This window comes from Budorcas taxicolor, chromosome 8 (genome assembly GCF_023091745.1).
Source record: "Budorcas taxicolor isolate Tak-1 chromosome 8, Takin1.1, whole genome shotgun sequence".
Classification (NCBI taxonomy): domain Eukaryota; kingdom Metazoa; phylum Chordata; class Mammalia; order Artiodactyla; family Bovidae; genus Budorcas; species Budorcas taxicolor.
Window position 1 is genome coordinate 19,895,501 of NC_068917.1, and position 14,317 is coordinate 19,909,817.

The 14,317-nt window shown below is 43.2% G+C and overlaps 1 protein-coding gene across 2 annotated transcripts in view; it reads left to right on the plus strand.

Moving 5' to 3' along the window:
- MOB3B (MOB kinase activator 3B) overlaps positions 1–14,317 on the plus strand; it is a 215,751-nt gene that overhangs the window by 7,847 nt on the left and 193,587 nt on the right. The window contains exon 1 of one of the 2 annotated variants that reach the window (XM_052644811.1): positions 3,161–3,188. The exons of the other annotated variant lie outside the window; for it this stretch is intronic. The gene's annotated coding sequence lies outside the window, so the exon portion shown is untranslated. Of the gene's footprint in view, positions 1–3,160; positions 3,189–14,317 lie in introns of those variants that run through there. 2 annotated transcript variants of the gene reach the window in all.

Below are 14,317 nucleotides of genomic sequence, written 5' to 3' on the forward strand. Positions count from 1 at the left end.
TTAATTTTGGCTTTTTAAAGTAAATAATTGTATGAGTGCTGAACTCTCAATTTTGTGTCCCTCTGCCTCTACTCACTCAGGGAACTTAGCATAGTTCCTGCTGCTTTGAGAGAGTTTCATTGTACTAACCAAGCTGAGTTTGTTCAGTTGAACATCTATGCTAATAGGTTCTGCCAGTGGGTGATGGAGATGGCTGGCAATTTGGCTATTGTCCACCACCTTGAAGGTCCCTGTATTTTCTGTCAGGGACAGTTTTGTCATCTTATCCCCCTTAACTCAAATTTCTTCCCTTTATTGTCATTCCACATTTTATCCTCATTTATTCAAAACCGTATTTTTAGCATCTGCTGCATGCCAGTCACTGGGCTGGCTCTTGAAGGATGGGTAAGATAAGTCCATGATCTCAAGGAGTCCGTGGTTGAAGAAGCAAGCATGTTCTGAGTCTTTTGGGTACAGGAAGTCTTTATAATAGCATGCACCTCATTCCTCATGTGCTGATGATGTTGACAATATTCACGACAAGAAAGGAAAGATGATTGACATGCATGTCGTCTACCTCTTCCACCATTAGAATTGCCTGATTTAACAAATAAAAGTACAGAAGACCCATGCAATATTTGGGATGTACCTGTACTAAAAATCCTTCATTATTTATCTAAAATTTAAATTTAACTGGGTGTCCTATATTTTATCTGGCAAGCCTATAGTCCATGCCAGCCCCACTGACCTCTTAGAGCAGAAGTAAAGTGAAGTGGCTCAGTCATGTCCAACTCTTTGCGACCCCATGGGCTGGGGGGGCAAGAAGACTGGAGTGGGTTGCCATTTCCTTCTTCAGGGAATCTTCCTGACCCAGGGATTGAACCAGGGTCTCCCATGCTGCAGGCAATCTCTTTACCATCTAAGCCACCAGAGAAGCCCAACTCAGTCACGAAGGCCTCTGCAGGAAACTTTTCCTCTGCTAGCTGTCCACCTCATGCACAGGGGCATTCGATTGTGTTTCTCTGCACTGGTTTTACTTGTTCACCCCTCCCTGACACCTGTGCACACTCCGAAGAGGGTACCTGCCATACAAAGACAAAATAGTACACACACACAGTCACACATACTTGTCATGATCAGAAGCATTATTGGATGATCAGTGTTGGTCATGCCTCTCTTCTGTAAAAGCAATGCCATCTGACTCCATCTCAAAATGCAATGAGAAAGTCAGAAAGAATGACAGTGTAAGGAAATGTTTTTATTCCATGATTTGTGAGCCACAACTGCCCAGTCTGTCACTGTGGGCTACGTGTTCGCATGCTAACATTGTTCCATAGGGCTTCCTAGTTTGGAGCTAGTGGTAAAGAACCCACCTGCCAAAGCAGAAGACATAAGAAATGCACATTTGATTCCTGGGTGGGGAAGATCCCCTGGAGGAGGGCATGGCCACCCACTCCAGTGTTCTTGGTTGAAGAATCTCATGGACAGAGGAGCCTGGTGGACTGCAGTCCATGGGGTCTCAAAGAGTTGGACAGATCTGAAGTGACTTAGCACGCATCGTTCCATGATATTGGCTCTCATTTCTCTAGATCGGGGGACAGGTGATTATCAGGGCTGTCCTGTTTTCAGTGGAACTGTGTGAATTTGACATGGGGATGACATGGTTACTGGTAATGGGTGAGACACAATTTGACAAAGTGAAGATGAGACATCTCGGTCTAGACGAGATAGCCATGACTCACTCACGGGCATTTGGCATCGTACGGTAAGACTGATAGCGCTCCCGGAAAAGGCAAGTTTTGAACCAGAGTGAGCCTAACATGTTGATCATACACGTTACGTTACTCAGTGCGTGTAAGTCTGTCATTGCGTTTGTGGGGTCACTAGGTGATTGAGCCCAGTAGGGAGCTCGAAGATGGGAAGCCTTGCTGTATCCATGCCTAGCACTGCTCTCCACGTGGCGTGCAGACCGTGGCTACCACAAAGTCACGTGGAACTGTTTTAGCCCAGACCAACCCTGATGCTGTGACGACTTGGTGTTTCCCCCATCTCCACTGCCTCCCACGCGGGGGGCCGCCTCTTGCCTGGTCCTTTCTTCCTTGTTCTTCTCTTGATGATGTACCTGATGTAGAAACTTACAGTGACTCCACAAGTAATAGGTGGATGTGTTCATATGGTAAACATTTAAACACTTCAGATAAAGTGAAAGCTGGCTTGCCAGCTCCGCTCCCCATCGTGTCTCTCTCCCCTGCAGCAACCACAGTTGTCAGTGTGGTAGGTCCTTGCTTGATATCTTGTCTCCCCACCAAACACTAAGTTCTGTGAGTACATGTCCAACAGCTGGCTTGCCCTCTGCTCATTCTTGAATGCCTGCAGGGCCCGCAGACACGCAGAGACACCTGGACCACTTCTTTGCAGATCCATAACAGGATTATAAAGATTGTGATATGCCTTGAAATTTAAGCCTGGAACTTGTATCTCTGTGACTGTATATTTGATATCATTTGGATATGATATGATTTTTTTAATCTGTGTTATTATAAATCCTTAGTGAATATGAAGCTCAGGGTAAAATGGCTCACCAGACCTGGATCAGACAGGCTCAGTGCCTTTCGCAGCACCCTGCCCATACTAAGTACTCAGTAATTATTTGTTGGATGACCGAGGGAAGATAATGAAGCCGTGTCTCTCAGTGACAGGGAAGTTATTTGTTGGTTTTAGTTCTGGTGTAGAGACATGGGGCGGGCAAAGTCAGGTGCTGGGGAGTTTTGAGAAGTTCACAGAATGGTAGATGGCAGCCGAAGCATTCATCCAGCATCCCCTCCTTCCATTGCTTTGTCTTTGGGATTCCCCGGGGCTGGTTAGGTCATGAACACCAACATACCTCCATGCAGGTAGTATCACATAGTTCTGTGTTATTTGGTTGACTCATACATCTTTGCCTCCAGGCAAGACATATCTCTTACTCAGTTTTGTATGCATAGTACTCCTTCAATAAAGACATCGATGTTTGTTGAATAGAAGCCTGCCAGGTAAAGTGATTGTCACTTTACCACATCACCCTTAGGGAGGCTGAGCGGACTGACTTCCCGCTGTCTCTTTTTCACAGCCCAGCTTCAAATGATGCATAGAGTAACTTCCTCCACAGGGCTACTTGGAGCTTTCAGAAAAGGATCCCTGATGAAAAGAGACTTCATCTGGTGAAATAAGTATGTACATAAATAAACATGCACCATCGGTACAACCCACCCAGTTTGGGGTTCATCAGAACAGCTTCCATCCGAATCCTTGTTCTGCTCTTGTTGCTCTTGGTTCCTTTGAACACTACTGGGGCTTTCACTTTTCAGATGGTGGTAAGCATTTCAGATGAGAAGAGGTAACCTCCCAGAATAACCCTCTCGTTTACCCACTGAATAGATGTGGATCTCACCCCAGACCATATCCAGATATGCCTCTGGTTTGGAAAATCAGCGAGAGTGGAGTGAGAGATAGACAGAGATGTCCTTTTGTCTTGGATAAAAATTTTAAAAGGAATTGCCGTGGCAGAAAGAAGGGTAGTATCTTTTTAAAATTCCCGTCAGCTTGCATGTGGTCATAAGATTTCCTAACATTTATAAAGAACAAAGAAAGGCATTATTATGGAAAAATTTAAGTGGACTTTTCTTTGACAGAAAATTCACATACTCCAAATTTTAGGCTTTTTTTTTTTTTTTTTTTTAGTATCTGAGCAATGCCTGGTTTGGGGGATGTTGTCTAGAATAATCTAGTAGAGCCATGGGGTGCCATGCTGAGGGGGCTCTTTTCCTCCTGACAACTCTCCTGCCTCTAGCTAACCTGTGAAGTACAGACTCTAAATCCTAGAATTTAGGGTTGGAAGGGCACTGAGAGACAGACTTGGGGTTAGAGGGATAAAGTGACTTGCCCAAGGTCACAGTGGTACTTGGGGGTAGAGTCAGAGAGGGCAATTAATTCATTTAAGCCTAAAATCAAAGCCTCTCCTTCCTCTTTTTCCTCCTTTGTGATCTTCCAGCATATGCCCCTCATGAAACAAGCCAGATATGTATCCGTGAGTTCTTGGCAGATGTCAATGGGACTGAAAGTTGGCTTGGTTATTTCACTTCTGCCAGTTGGGGCTACAGGTGTTGGAGAATGTAGTATTGATAGTTTCCCAGGACTGCTGTAGTAAATTTCCATGAACAATGTGGCTTACAACAATATAAATTTATTCCTTAATAGTTCTGGAGTCTAGAAGTCCAAAATTAAAATGTCATTAAGGCCGTGTTCCCACCAAACCTTCAAAGGAAGACTCTTGCCTCTTCTAGCTTCTGGTTAGTGCTGCAAATCCTCGGTGTTCCTTGCCTTGTAGACATATCATTCCAGTCCCTGCTTCCATAGTCAGATGAAGTTGTCCATGTTTTCGTGTGTCCTCATGTCTTCCAGACATTGCCTTTGGTATTCTTTGGTGACAATCTGCACAGTTACTAATTACAGTAAAGATACTGTTTACATAGTAGATACTAAGTACCAACTCTTTATGTAAATTATCTTTAATTCTCATAGCCACTACACAATATATTAATCGATGTTATTCAGTTCGGTTGAGTTGCTCAGTTGTGTCTGACTCTGCAACCCCATGGACTGCAGCATGCCAGGCCTCCTTGTCCCTCACCAACTCCCAGAGCTTGCTCAAACTCATGTGCATCAAGTCAGTGATGCCGTCCAACCATCTCATCCTCTGTTGTCACCTTCTCTTCCTGCCTTCAATCTTTCTCAGCATCAGGGTCTTTTGCATCAGGTGGCCAAAGTATGGGAGTTTCAGCTTCAACATCAGTCCTTCCAATGAACACCCAGGACTGAGCTCCTTTAGGATGGATTGGTTGGATCTCCTTGCAGTCCACGGGACTCTCCAGAGTCTTCTCCAACACCAAAGTTCAAAAGCATCAATTCTTCGGTTCTTGGCTTTCTTTATGGCTCAACTCTTACATCCATACATGACCACTGGAAAAACCATAGCTTTGACTATACGGACCTTTGTTGGCAAAGTAATGTCTCTGCTTTCTAATATGCTGTCTAGGTTGGTCATAGTTAATAGATGTTATTACCGTCAGTTTAAAGAGAAGGAAATGGAAACTTGGAAGTATTAGGTAACGTGCCTGATATCATGTATCTGGAAATCCACAGAATTAGGTTTCAAACCCAGGTCTATCTGAGCCCAAGTTGTATATTTGCAAGATGTAGGGGTTCTAAAGGTTTGGTATAAAATCCACTGTGTGTGTATTTCATTCCCAAAAGGATCTGAAGAAGCTTATAAGTGTATTTATGGGTTTCTCAGGTAGCTCAGTGGTAAAGAATCTGCCTGCCAGTGCAGGAGATGTGTGTTCTGTCCCTGGGTTGGGAAGATCCCCTGGAGGAGGAGATGGCAACCTGCTCCAGTTTTCTTGCCTGGGAAATCCCATGGATACAGGAGCCTGGCATGCTACGGTCCATGGGATCACAAAAGAGTCAGATGCAACTGAGCCACTGAGCATACACACATACATATATATAACACAGGAGGATAAAAACAGTTAAAGAAATTAGAGTTGAGAGAAAATAAGAGCAAGAAAACAAGATGAAGACAGGTGCAGTCTGAACATAAGTGTGCTTGTCATAATGTCTAGTGTCGTTACGGAAGAAAGATTGCAAATCTGTCTCTAGGCTTTCTAGAAGCAAGGCGGAACTATGCCTTGCTTCCCTAGTATCTCAGATGGTAAAGCATCTGCCTGCAATGCAGGAGACCCGAGTTTGAACCCTGGGTCAGGAAGATCCCCTGGAGAAGGAAATGACCACCCACTCCAGTATTCTTGCCTGGAGAATTTCTCGGACAGAGGAGTCTGGCAGGCTACAGTCAGTGAGGTTGCAAAGAGTCAGACACGACTCAGTGACTAACACACACACAAAGTAACCACAGTATCCAAGAGATAAAACAAACTAGCAGCAAAGCTAAATCCTCAGTAGAGGCAAAGCTCTTCTTTTTTTTTGTATGTGGCCATATCACATGGCATGGGGGATCTTAGTTCCCTGACTGGGGATCAAACCCGGATCCCCTGCATTGGGAGCTCGTAATCTTAACCACTAGACTACCATGGAAGTCCCAAAGCAAAGCTCTTCTTGGTGCTGAGTCCTGGGGGAAGTTTTTCCTGCAGTCTTTCTGAAAGAGAGTGCAGTAGGATTTTCTGGACAAAGACCCAGCAACTTCCTTACAGAAGTAACTGTCACCACCATCACCACCACATGTATTGCAAGGCTGAATTTTTTTTTCAAAAATTAATAATTAATTTTGGCTGTGCTGGGTCTTCATTGCTGTGTGTGGGCTTTCTTTAGTTGCAGCGAGCCAGGGCTGCTCTGTAGTTGAGGTACTTGGGTTTCTCCTTGTCATGGCTCCTCTTGAACTGGAGCACAGACTCAGTAGTTGTGATGCATGGGCTTAGTTACCCCATGGCATGTCGAATCTTCCTGGACCAGGGATCTAACCCATGTCCCCTGCATTGTCAGGCAGATTCTTAGCCACTGGACCACCAGGGAAGTCCCAAGGCTGAATCTTGTAACCTCCCTCGTGCAGGTGGATGTTACATGGCCAGTGCAAAGGTTCTTGAAGCTTTCTGCAGCAGCTTGTTGAGTTTTCTCCTGTCGAGCTGCGAGACGGGGTTCATGAGTTCTGGATTGGGATAGCCTTTCTTCACCAGGGCTCCAAGTGTGGAAAAGTGTAGTCACGTATGTTGGCATTCCTAGGACACTCAGTGTAGAGAAGCTGCCCTGACATTTCCAGAGTCCCTGCCCAGATCCAGTTCTGTGTTTCCTATTATACGTACAGAGGAACTTTGGGGAAAACTGTCTGTAGGCATGACTCTCTTCCATTTAGCCAGAGCTGGGAATACAGACTATTTTGTCATATTGATCCAGTGCCATCAGCAAAAGTGAAGTGCGTGTTGGACTTCTAGGAAGTTGTGGGCTCGCTTTGCCACACTCGTCTAAGGGCAATAGTTCTGGATGTGGGAACTCAAGCAGGCAGCCTGTGGTTTGACTCTGCATCAAGGGGACTTTTTTCTCTTCTGAGAAAGCTTTTTTGTAACTTGGAGAGCTTAAAATTCAAAGTGAAGATAGCCTTGTGCCCCAAATGTTGTAGATAATTAAATGTTAAGACATCCTCTTGGAACTATTAATTTTGTAAACTCAAACATTTTTTATATAAGAATAGAACCCATACATGGATGGCCTCAATGCTAAAACTTTATATTTCCAGGAATAGTGCACTCAAGGGGGCAGAAATTGGTGTTACCCTATAACCATCCCCACTGGTAGATGGCAGTAATACTCACTGCTAAATGGGATAAGACTGTTTCTCATGGAAGATCCATGGGACAGTGAGGGCTAAAATGATCTGTTCCCTATAATTTCATCCATCCATCCATTTATTCTTCTTTGAGGATATGATGCCTGAAACAAGATAGTGTAAAAGATAAAGAGGTGAAGATTTGTGTCTTCATACACTGTCCAGATTTTCAGACAGTAAAGAAGACAATTTCAGTAAATCTTTTATCCAAATTTCTGTTGATGGGCGGGGCTGTGTTCCCTCCCTTTGTTTGCCCTGAGGCCAAACTATGGTGGAGATAATGAAGATAATGGTGACCTCCTTCCAAAGGTCCCATGCACACACCCTGTACTCAGTGCCCCAACCCATGCCTCTGCCAGAGACTCTTGGATTAAAGATTTACTGAACATGGCCCTGCCCATCAGAACAAGACCCAGTTTCCCCTTCAGTCAGTCTCTCCCATCAGGAAGCTTCCATAATCATCAGAGGGCAGAGAGAATGAAAACCATAATCGCAGAAAGCTAACCAAACTGATTGCATGGATCAGCCTTATCTAACTCAATGAAACTATGAGCCATGCTGTGTAGGGCCACCCAAGATGGACAAGTCATGGTGGAGAGTTCTGACAAAATGTGGTCCACTGGAGAAGGGAATGGCAAACCACTTCAGTATTCTTGCCTTGAGAACCCCATGAACACTAAGAAAAGGCAAAGAGACAGGACACTGAAACAGGAACTCCCCAGGTCAGTAGGTGCCCAATATGCTACTGGAGATCAGTGGAGAAATGACTCCAGAAAGAATGAAGAGATGGAGCCAAAGCAAAAACAATACCCAACTGTGGATGTGACTGGTAATGGAAGTAAACTCCAGTGCTGTAAAGAACAATATTGCATAGGAACCTGGAATGTTAGGTCCATGAATCAAGGCAAATTGGAAGTGGACAAAGAGGAAATGGTAAGAGTAAACGTGAACATTTGAGGAAGCAAGGAACTGAAATGGACAGGAATGGGTGAATTTAACTCAGATGACCATCATATCTACTACTGTGGACAAGAATCCCTTAGAAGAAATGGAGTAGCCTTCATAGTCAGCAAGAGTTTGAAATGCAGTACTTAGATGCAGTCTCAAAAATGACAGAATGATCTCTGTTCATTTGAAAGGCAACCATTCAGTATCACAGTAATCCAAGTTTATGCCCCAACCAGTAATGCTGAAGAAGCTGAAGTTGAATGGTTCTGTGAAGACAAGACCTTCTAGAACTAACACCCAAAAAAGATGTCCGTTTCATTATAGGGGACTGGGATGCAAAAGTAGGAAGTCAAGAAACACCTGTAGTAACAGGCAAATTTGGCCTTCGAGTACAAAACGAAGCAGGTCAAAGTCTAACAGAGTTTTGCCAAGAGAACGGATTGGTTATAGCAAACACCCTCTTCCAGCAACACAAGAGAAGACTCTACACATGGACATCACCAGATGGTCAATACCAAAATCAGATTGATTATATTCTTTGCAGGTGAAGATGGAGAAGCTCTATACAGTCAGCAAAAACAAGACTGGGAGCTGACTGTGGCTCAGATCATGAATTCCTTGTTGCCAAATTCAGACTTAAATTGAAGAAAGGGGAAAACACTAGATCATTCAGATATGACCTAAATCAAATCCCTTACGATTATACAGTGGAAGTGAGGAATAGATTCAAGGGATTAGATCTGATAGACAGAGTGCCTGAAGAACTATGGACAGAGGTTTGTGACTTTGTACAGGAGGCAGTGATCAAGAACATCCCCAAGAAAAAGAAATGCAAAAGGCAAAAGGCAAACTGGTTTTCTGAGGAGGCCTTACCAATAGCTGAGAAAAGAAGAGAAGCAAAAGGCAAAGGAGAAAAGGAAAGATATACCCATCTGAATGCAGAGTTCCAAAGAATAGGTGAGATAAGAAAGCCTTCCTCAGTGATCAATGCAAAGAAATAGAGGAAAACAATAGAATGGGAAAGACTTGAGATCTCTTCAAGAAAATTAGAGATACCAAGGGAATATTTCATGCAAAGATGAGCACAATAAAGAACAGAAATGGTATGGACCTAACAGAAGCAGAAGATATTAAGAAGAGGTGGCAAGAATACACAGTAAAACTATACAAAAAAAGATCTTCATGACCTAGATAACCACGATGGTGTGATCACTCACCTAGAGCCAGACATTCTGGAATTCGAAGTCAAGTGGGCTTTAGGAAGCATCACAATGAACAAAGCTAGTGGAGATAATAGAATTCCAATTCAGCTATTTCAAATCCTAAAAGATGATGCTGTGCAAGTGCTGCACTCAATATGCCAGCAAAGTTGGAAAACTCAGCAGTGGCCACAGGACTGGAAAAGGTCAGTTTTCTTTCCAATCCCAAAGAAAAGGTAATGCCAAAGAATGTTCAAAGTACCGCACAATTGCACTCATCTCACACACTAGCAAAGTAATGCTCACATTCTCCAAGCCAGACTTCAACAGTATGTGAACCATGAACTTTCAGATGTTCAAGCTGCATTTAGAAAAGGCAGAGGAACCAGAAATCAAATTGCCAACGTCCGCCGGATCATCGAAAAAGCAAGAGAGTTCCAGAAAAACATCAACTTCTACTTTATTGACTATGCCAAAGCTTTTGACTGTGTAGACCACAACAAACTGTGAAAATTCTGAAAGAGATGGGAATGCCAGACCAGCTGACCTGCCTCTTGAGAAATCTGTATACACGTCAAGAAGCAACAGCTAGAACTAGGCATGAAACAACAGACTTGTTCCAAATTGGGAAATGAGTACATCAAGGCTGTATATTGTCACCCTGGTTATTTAACTTCTATGCAGAGTACATCATGAGAAATACTGGGTTGGATGAAGCACAAGCTGGAATCAAGATTGCTGGGAGAGATATCAATAACCTCAGATACGCAGATGATACCACCCTTATGGCAGAAAGTGAAGAGGAACTAAAGAGTCTCTTGATGAAAGTGAAAGAGGATTCTGAAAGAATTGGCTTAAAGCTCAACATTCAGAAAACTAAGATCATGGCATCCAGTCCCATCACTTCATGGCAAACAGATGGGGAAACAATGGAAACAGTGACAGACTTTATTTTCTTGGGCTCCAAAATCATTGAAGATGGTGACTGCAGGCATGAAATTAAAAGACGCTTGCTCCTTGGAAGAAAAGCTATGACCAACCTAGATAGCATAAAAAGCAGAGACATTACTTTGCGGACAAAGGTCCATATAGTCAAAGCTCTAGTTTTTCCAGTAGTCATGTATAGATGCTAGAGTTGGACTATAAAGAAAGCTGAGCACCAAAGTACTGATGCTTTTGAACTGTGGTGTTGGAGAATACTCTTGAGAGTCCCTTGGACTGCAAGGAGACCAAACCAGTCAATCCTAAAGGAAATCAGTCCTGAATATCCATTGGAAGGACTGATGCTGAAGTGGAAACTCTAATACTTGGGCCACCTGATGCAAAGTTCTAAGTCATTTGAAAAGACCCTGATACTGGAAAAGATTGAAGGCAGTAGGAGAAGTGGACGATAGATGATGAGATGGTTGAATGGCATCACTGACTCAATGGACATAAGTTTGAGTAAGCTCTGGGAGTTGGTGACGGACAGGGAAGGCTGGCGTGCTGTAGTCCATGGGGTTGCAAAGAGTTGGACACGACTGAGTGGCTGAACTGAAAGAATAGAGGGTGTTGCAGGTGTTATGAAGGAAATTAACAGGATAAGAGGATAATTGCAGAGGTGATGGCTGAATTGAGACTTGAAGGATGAGGAAAAATCTGCAGTGTTAAGATCTGGAGGATAGGCATTTCAGGCAATGAGAACAGTAGGTTCAAAAACTGTTATGGGAAAGAGTTTCGAATATTCAAGAAACACAAAGGAGATTGGTTGTGTTGGACTGAGGGAGTGGGGTAATTTGTTCTAGGATACGCTGGGGTTGGATAGGGCATGGTAGGCCGTGACAGATTTCCAATTTTATTCTAAGATTAGTGTAGCTACATGAAAGAATTTTAAGCAAGAGAGTGGCATCATGTGACTCGTGCTTTGAAGAGATCACTTTGGGGACTCCTTGCTGGGAGCTGTTTGGAGAAGGGGGAAGAATGGAACCAGAGAGCCTAGGATGAGAGCAGATTATTTCAGCAGGCTGGGTTAGAGTTATGGAGGCCTAGATAAAGGTGGAAGCATTGGCAATGGAGGGAATAAGATGATTAGAGAAAAGCTGTTTATGATGTATTTGGGTTCAGGCTAACACCTGTGATCACCAAAGGCAGTGTTCCAGAAACACCATCGATATCCATTTGATTATAAGGTCATTTTTTGATAGCCAGTAAGTAATCTCATTTGGCATTACATCTTTAACTGGATGGCCTTCAACTAGGGTAGGTCCCTTATACTTCAGACAACAAAATGAATAATTTACTTCATTAGACCTGGGTTGAGATTGAAGCTTGAATTTCCCAGGTTTAGCTTGAGGCTTAAGTTTCTGAGTGTCCCCTGATACACAGAAATAATGCATACCCCTGTATGCTTCAGCCTTTTTAAAGAAAACCATGTGTCTTATGATCAATTTAAATCATGGATTGCTATCTATAGTCAAATCATAATGGAATATATAATCATATAGTTCTGAAGTTAAGAAAGAGATTGTAATCTGTTAATTACAAAATATAGATGAAAGCCTGTATATAGCCAACAACTCCAGTTTCTCCAGTTTGGTTTTTCTAAAAAGTCTCAGAAATGTCCAGTTGTCAGAAGTGTCCGTCTATACTCTGACACAAACTATACTACCACCAAACATAGGTATTTGACAGGTTGGGTCAAGATGTTCATGTCACTAAAGTCAAGCAATGACAAACTTTTCTTGTGTTACAGAAACATTTTTAAATGAAATGATTATTTTTCATTTCAAGGTTTTCAGGAATGTTTTTCTTAAACTTTTGGCACTTCTGATGGCTTACCTGAAGTAGAAGCTAGGCTGCAATGTTATCTTGGTTCTAGATTACCAGCTACTTTTAAAATAATTAAATTTTGGATTTTCATCTGCACTAGGTCTCCGTTGCTGCACAAAGGCTTTCTCTGGTTGCAGCAAGTGGGGGCTGCTCTGTAACAGCAGAGCTCGGGCTTCTCATTGCGCTGGCTTCTCTTGTTGCAGACCTTGGGTTCTAGGGTGCTTGGGGTTCAGTAGGTGAAGTGTGTGGGATCAGCAGTTATGGTGCACAAGCTTCGTTGCCACGTGGCATGTGGAAGCTTCCCAGACCAGGGATCGAACATGTGTCCCCTGCATTGCCAGGTGGCTTCTTAACCACTGGGCCACCAGGGAGGTTCCTAGGCTAGCTAACTTAATAAGGACATCCAAAAACAGAATGGCTCGAATTTGATTGGAGTATTTCTCACTCATATGTAGTTTGGAACTTGCAAGAAATCTATTTTTGTGGAAAGATAGTTTCAAATTCTACTTGAGTGAGAAATACTCATGTGCCGTGGTTGCTTTTTTCCTCAAGAAGTGATCAGGCATCAGACATTTTCCATTTTGTGGTTCTGCTATCTCCCTTGTGGCTTCCAAGGTTTCCGAGCTTATCTTTATCAAGCTGGGGCAAATGGCAAGAGCTGGAGGGATGTGCATGGGAGTATTGTATGGGTGAGGCTTGAAGGGGCACACATCACTTCCAGTCACATCCCATTGGCAGGGACTTAGTCACATAGTCAGAGCTAAGAGTGAGGGCTGCCAGGAAATTCAATCCGGCCATGTGCCCAGGAAGATGAGGGACTGCCTTGGTGAATAGCTAGCCCATCTCTGCCATGCTTCTGATCCATTTGGAGAAAGTCTAGCCATTGGGATGTGTTGGCACTGGTTTGAGTTGGCTTGGAGATTGGGCTGGCATGAGGGGACACATTGTAGAGACCCAATAAAGGTTTTTTTTTTTAAATACACTTGAAGATAATTGAAGTTGTCACCCACAGGTAGCTTTCTAGTAAGGTTACTTATTTATTTTCTGAAGAGTAGAACAAGAGGTGTTGTTGAAATAGAGGATTCTTATTTTTTTTCCCCAAGGGCAATACAAATAAGAAGAGAAATAATTAATATGTGTCTTTTTTTTTAAAGTATAGTTTCCTTGCAAGAAATCTATTTTTGTGGAAAGATATTGTCATTTGCTTTTTTAAAACAAAAAAAAAACCCAGAACCCATGGACCTTATTTCCCAGGGGGACCAACATGGAGAAGACAATCCTTCAGTGCCATCCACAGCTAATACCGCATTGTGTGTTAACCATTCAGCAAGCATAGTATGACCAGGTTTGCAAACATTATTTCACTTTAACACCAAAAGAATCTGGCAAGATCCCATTTTATAGTTTTGAGGAACCAAGGCTGCAAAAAGTTATATATTTGGCAAAGGCTGCACAAAACTAAGGTCTGCTTGATTTTCTGTTGAACTGTACTTAAGTGAAAATAAGTGTCTTGAGTATGCCATGTTTTTCCTTCTTTCTTTTTTTAAATGGAGAAGAAATTCTGTCACCTAATAATTTCATAGCCATAACTTTTCAGAAGCCTGACTTCTCATAAAATAGGTTGAACGTACTTGGATCCTTTTTCCTGTCTGAACATCAAGACGATTTCTCTCTCCCTGTAGTCAGTTTAGATGCTGGAAGCTGTTTATTCCAGCTTTGACTGGACATGGGGGCCCAGGCATGGAGGACCAGACAGACATAGGGACCAGACAAATTCCAGGGTATGGCTGAAATTCATTTCTGGCTTCTGTGGCAGAGGGAGGCAAAAGCACTGCTGTCCCTGTGAGAAGGGGCGAGAGTGGGGGCCTGCCAGGGCCTCTGCACCAGAGCATCTCAGGGCTACTCCAAGTGAGCTAGTCAGCTTGGGGGATCCTGATGCAGAGATGGGCTGTGTGTTGGACCAGAGCATCCTGCAGTTAGAAATGGGGCGATGTCAGCACAGCATCTTCAG